This window comes from Triticum urartu, chromosome 6A (assembly GCF_056163025.1).
Source record: "Triticum urartu cultivar PI428250 chromosome 6A, HENAU_Tu73, whole genome shotgun sequence".
In the NCBI taxonomy this organism is placed as follows: domain Eukaryota; kingdom Viridiplantae; phylum Streptophyta; class Magnoliopsida; order Poales; family Poaceae; genus Triticum; species Triticum urartu.
The window spans coordinates 133,413,827-133,420,065 of record NC_141878.1 but is presented as its reverse complement, the minus strand read 5'-3'; the positions used below and the strand labels follow the sequence as shown (position 1 = coordinate 133,420,065).

At 44.8% G+C, this 6,239-nt stretch overlaps 1 long non-coding RNA gene across 1 annotated transcript; it reads right to left on the bottom strand.

The window, feature by feature from the left end:
• Positions 1 to 911: 911 nt before the first annotated feature.
• LOC147964464 (uncharacterized) lies at positions 912 to 4,133 on the bottom strand. Its single transcript, XR_015607585.1, has 2 exons — positions 3,265 to 4,133; positions 912 to 1,196 (listed from the first exon to the last, which is right to left on the bottom strand). It is a non-coding gene; the product is annotated as an uncharacterized LOC147964464 (long non-coding RNA).
• Between the last annotated feature and the right edge of the window lie 2,106 nt (positions 4,134 to 6,239).

Here is a 6,239-nt window from a genome sequence, read left to right as displayed (position 1 = left end):
TATCCAGAGATTCATAATTCCGATTGGGCTGAAATTTTAACATGATTTTTATCCAGATATAAGCTTTCTTGCGGCCGAAGGACACCCCCAACCGACTTACGTGGTGGCCACAAGCCCTAGGGGCGCGCCTACCACCCCAGGGCGCACCCTATGAGCTTGTGGGGCCTGTGGACCACCTCTCACGCCGATTCTTCTTCCCAAAAATCACATATATTCCAAAAAAATATTTGTAAATTTTTATCTCGTTTGGGCTTCATTTGATATGGATATTCTGCGAAATAAAAAGCATGTAACAAACAGAAACTGGCAGTGGATCAATATGTAGTCTCAAAAATAATATAAAATGTTGCCAAAAGTATATAAAAGTTGTAGACTATTAACATGAAACAACCAAAAATTATAGATACGATGGAGATGTATCACAGGGCAGTCCGGGCTGCCCCCCCCCTAAGGAGGAGAACACACGAATGGCGACGAATCGGACACCTCCGACAGTGAGCAGATCCGCCACAATTCGTTTTGTGTCTTCAACTGCTACTGCCACATGGACGACGACACGAGCAAGGGCGAGGGCGACCGTGGATCAACTTCATGCATTGTCATACCATTCCTAGTTAGTAGAGCATGCCAATTTTTCTGACTTGTGTGAACTACATATGTAATTTAAACGTTGCATGAGACTAGTATGGATTTAAGGATTTGTTTTGATGGATCCGGTTCTCGACGCGGAATTTGGATGTTGGCCCGATCAGTGTCAGTGGACATATAGGGGACCAGATTAGATAATGTCGTTGTAGATGCTCTAAACCTGTCATATTCTGTAACACCCACAATGCGGCTATATCTCCCACGTGTCGGGGCACGACTTAGAGGCATAACCGCATGGTAGGTTTGTCGCAAGAGGAGTAATCTTCACACAATCCCATGTACTGAATAAGAAAGGGATAAAGAGTTGGCTTACAATCGCCACTTCACACAAATACAAGTTAAACATACATCATCCAAAGTACAATCAAGGTCCGACTACGGAACCCAAAATAAAAGAAGACAACCCCAAATGCTAGGTCCCCGATCGTCCCAACTGGGCTCCACTACTGATCAACCAGAAACGAAAACAACACAACGAACAAGATCTTCATCGAGCTCCCACTTGAGCTGGGTTGCGTCACCTGCACTGGTATCATCGGCACCTGCAACTATTTGGAAGTATCTGTGAGTTACGATGACTCAGCAATCTCACACCTGCGAGATCAAGACTATTTAAGCTTATGGGTAGAATAGGGCGATGAGGTGGAGCTGCAGTAGGCACTAAGCTAATATGGTGGCTAACATACGCAAATAAGAGTGAGAAGAGAAGCAACGCAACGGTCGTGAAGCTAGAAGTGATCCTGAAACTACTTACGTTCAAGCATAACACAAGAACCGTGTTCACTTCCCGGACTCCGCCGAGAAGAGACCATCACGGCTACCACGCGGTTGATTCATTTTAATTAAGTTAAGTGTTAAGTTCTCTACAACCGGATATTAACAAATTCTCATCTGCCCATAACCGTGAGCACGACTTTCGAAAGTTCAAACCCTGCAGGGGTGTCCCAACTTAGCCCATCACAAGCTCTCACGGTCAACGAAGGATATTCCTTCTCCCGAGAAGACCCGATCAGTCTCGGAATCTCGGTTACAAGACATTTCGACAATGGTAAAACAAGACCAGCAAGATCGCCCGATGTGCCGACATCCCGATAGGAGCTGCACATATCTCATTCTCAGGACAAACACCGGATAAGCTAAGCGTACATGTACCAACATAGCCCATGTTTCCAAGTGACGGTCCCGCACGGTGCTCTGGTTCGGACCAACACTTAGAGAAGCACTGGCCCAGGGGGGGGGGGGTTAAAATAAAGATGACCCTCGGGAGCGCGACTCCCAAGGGAAAAGTAGGTGGTGGTGAGGCAAATGTAAAACCAAGGTTGGGCCTTGCTGGAGGAGTTTTATTCAAAGCGAACTGTCAAGGGGTTCCCATAACACCCAACCGTGTAAGGGACACAAAATCAAGGAACATAACAACGGTATGACGGAAACTAGGGCGGCAAGAGTGGAACAAAACACCAGGCATAAGGCCGAGCCTTCCACCCTTTACCAAGTATATAGATGCATTAATTAAATAAGAGATATTGTGATATCCCAACATATCCATGTTCCAACATGGAACAAACTTCATCTTCACCTACAACTAACAACGCTATAAGAGGAGCTGAGCAAAAGCGGTAACATAGCCAAACAACGGTTTGCTAGGAAAGGTGGGTTAGAGGCTTGACATGGCAATATGGGAGGCATGATATAACAAGTGGTAGGTAGCGCGACATACCGGTAGAACAAACAACTAACAAGCAAAGATAGAAGTGATTTCGAGGGTATGGTCATCTTGCCCGAGATCCCGCAAGGAAGAAGAACGAGTCCATGAAGAAGACAAACAGACATAGTCGAACGGATCCTCACAAACGCGACGTTATCGGAACAAACCCGAAGAAGCAACACCGAAGAGAAGCAAACAACATAGTAAACAACCATCACATCAACATGGCATGATGGACAACCAAGTATGATGCATGTCCGGTTTAATGAAGCATGGCATGGCAAAGTGCACAAGCAATCCTACAAATTAAGTGGAGCTCAATATGCAACTCCGTTGCATATTGACGAAACACCACGTGACTTATTTAGAGCTCTCTCGTTTAGGGACCCAAAAATATTAAAAGTTGTTAAACATGGCAAGAGATGAAGCATAAAAAACTACCTAAGTAGTCAAGTTTAAATGAGGCCGGAAACAACAAACAACCATTCCGAAAAATCCTCTTGAGCATATATTATATTTGGTACTGTTCTGTTCTAAAGCATATTTAAGAGTTGTTTAACTTGCAAAGTAATGTCACCATGTTAAACTAGGCATTTTTCTACCCCATTTACATATAAAGTTTATTAAATTTGGAGCTACGGTTATTTAGTTATGAAATAAATCATTTTAGCATGGCAATATGCAAATTAAATGCAAACATCATTTTAAACATGGATGAAAATGACATATTATGAAACTAGATGAAAAACTAAGCATTTTACATATATAGATCTTTTTAATCTGATGCACAGTTTGTGAGTTATCAAATGCATGAAGCTTAGGGGCCAAACTGTAAAACAAGCATTCTCTGAATAATTACGAAATTCGTCCATAACTAGGAAAAAAACGTGTCGGGCCGGATCTGTTCTCACCATGGGCCTTGCCTAGAACTGTGGAGAGGTATAGCAGGAGGGTGCGCTGGGCCGGCCTGCCTGTGGCCCACGTGGGTGCTGGAGCTGGGCCAGGCGCGGCCTCGGTGGAGATGGGCTGGCAAGGCGCGCGCGGTGCTGGGCCTTGGCACCCTCGTGGCCCACGTGCGGGGCGACGAAGTCAACAGGCATGGCGAGCGGGACTTGGAGCAGAGTTCGTTCCAGGAAGATGAGTGGTGGCGGCGCTGGTGCTTCCCGGCGACGGCAGACGGCGGGACGACCACCGGGGGCGGGGCGAGATCGAGGGGAACCGATCCTCGGCGATGGGAGGCGGGTCCGTCGAGGCAAGGTCTTGGCGGCGACAATCTTGCCGGCGTCGGGACGCGGTGCAGGAGAGCCGAGGGCCTACGAGCACCGGCGCAGCGAAGCAGATCCCGACGCGGGTCTTCAGCGGCAGAAAGCGGGGCCGGAGGGCGGTTTCGTCCAGGAACAAGGCAGAGGCGAGCTGGGCGTCGAGGCGCTGTTGTCGGCGAAGCTCTGTGCCTCGGGCGGCCATGGTGGTCTCCTGTTGCTGCGGGTTACAGAGAGAGATGGAGATCTTAGGAGACAGGGAGAAGAAGGAAAAGAGAGATGGACAGAGTAGGGAGCAGGGACGCAGCAGAGGCGGTGGTCCGGCGATCTGGCAGTGCTCCGACGTGGACGAGGCGGCGGAGGGGACTCCATCGGGAGCTTGGGGTCGAGGATGGATCGAGAGGAGGAGGTGGGCTGGTATGGTGCTGAAAACGAGGGAGGAAGGAGGCGCAGGTTGGCTCGGGATGGATCCAGATGAAGATGCGGCGGCGGCGGGGTGAGGGACAAATGTCCTAAATTTTAGGATTAGGCTAGATTAGGACTAGGGTTTTTATATAGGGAAAGGAAGGGGTATCTGGACCATCTGAATAAAATCGTACGGTTAAGATAAAAAGCTAGGGGAGTCCAAAAGAAAAATTAAAGATGTTTTAGAAATGTTTGGGGATGATCCGGATCCAACGGTGACAATTGCCCGGATTGGGTCCAGGACAGCTTTCGAACGCGCGCGCGAGGAGGGCCGCGAGCTGACGGGAGAGATTAGGTTGGGCCTGGCGGTAGGTAGTGGACTGTGTAGACGGTCTAGGGAGGAAAAAGAGGAAAGCCCGGCAACAGTTTTCGGAGACCGAAAGCGTCCGACGTTTGACCGACTATCGTGCCGCTATAATTAACCGTTGGGGCGTCAAACGGACTCCGAATGCGATGAAACTTGGCAGCCGGCCTATCTACACTATAACAACACCGCATGCCAACTTTCAACCCATTCCGAGAACATTTTCCGGCCACTTATAAAATACCATTTCGGACGTGCCGCGGGCGCGTGCAAGTGTGTCTGCTCAGAACGGACAACGGAAGGAACGGGAAGGCCGGGACGGATGCAAGTTTTGAAAATATGATGATGCAATATACATGATGACAAGGCAAAAAGCAACACGCAAGCGAATGACATGACAACAACAGTGAATAACTAAAAGACACATGACGCAACGATCTCGAAGTGTCACATATTCGTCAGAGGAGATCAACAACCCTCATGTTCAGTCATGTTTGGGGCCCATACGGTGGGCCCAGATACATCCGTCGCGTCAGACCTGACAAACCGGATCTACCTCAATTTCATAAAATTGCCACGAAACTAGCTGGGCTAGGCGAGGCTATGTGTCGCTCGCAGCGACTCCTAGCGAGGGTTGCCTCTAGGGTGCCCTTACAGACCGGCCCATTAAGAAGGTGGTCGCGTAAGGCTCACGTCACTTTTATGTCATCCATGTTTCGTTTGGTTTTATGTTTCTTATTCACGTTTTTGTCTTCGTTTTTGCTTTATTTTGCAATATTTTTATATTATAAAATATTATATATATAATCACTTTAATTAATTTGGAAAAATGTTTATCATGCATTTCAAAATATTAAACATGTATAGAAAAATGTTAAGGATGTGTACAAAAAATGTGTGACATTTAAAGAACACTTTAGAAAATATATGTGACATTTAAAAAGTAGTCTCGTAATTCAAAAAAATGTTTCATACATTCAATAAAAGTGTACGTTGCATTTAAAATAGTTTATTTCATACATTAAAATTATGTATGTTGTATTTAAAAAATTATCACGAGTTTCAAAAATGTGTTTGTGACATTTCAAACACAATGTATAACATGTAAAAAAATACATCAGGTAATAAAAAATTTCGTACTATTTAAAAATGTATGTGACATTTAAGAAAAATCCAGTGATTCAAAAAAATGTATGTGACATTTAAAATAATATAATTATTTGCATTACGAAAATTGAGTCAACATTTTAAATAAAATATTCATGTGTGTCAAAAGATGTCCATGTTTTTTTGAAAAAGTTTATACAATAGAAAATAATGTTCTGTAGTTTAAAAAATATTTATTACCATTAAACAAAATTTACAATGTGTATTTGTAAAATGTTGGCATCTATTAAAAAAAGTGTTCAAAATAGTTATTTAAAAAGTGCATCATGTATTATGTGAAAAATGTCCAAAGTGTATCAAAAACTGTTTCACATGTGCGCTAAAATTGACATTGTGTACTGAAAGCATCAAAGAAACATAAAGAAAACCAAAGAATACGAACAGAACCAAAAAAAGAAACAAAAAAACCATAAAAACAAATAAAACAAAGTATAACAAGGGAAGAAGGAAAAAGCCTAGAAAAAAACACAGAAAAGCAAAATAAAAGGAGACGAAGAAACGGGAGCAGAATGAGTGAACCTACAACGACACACGAGGCTAATGGGCCGGCCCGATTCACTTGTGTGTAGGCCATTCCTAGTAGTAAACGGTACGGGCGAGACATAGCCATGTCGAGTCACACCTGTCCTATTCATCTCCTCTCTTCTCCCTCGTCTGTGCCAAACCTCCCCTAACTTCACTGCCACCCTAG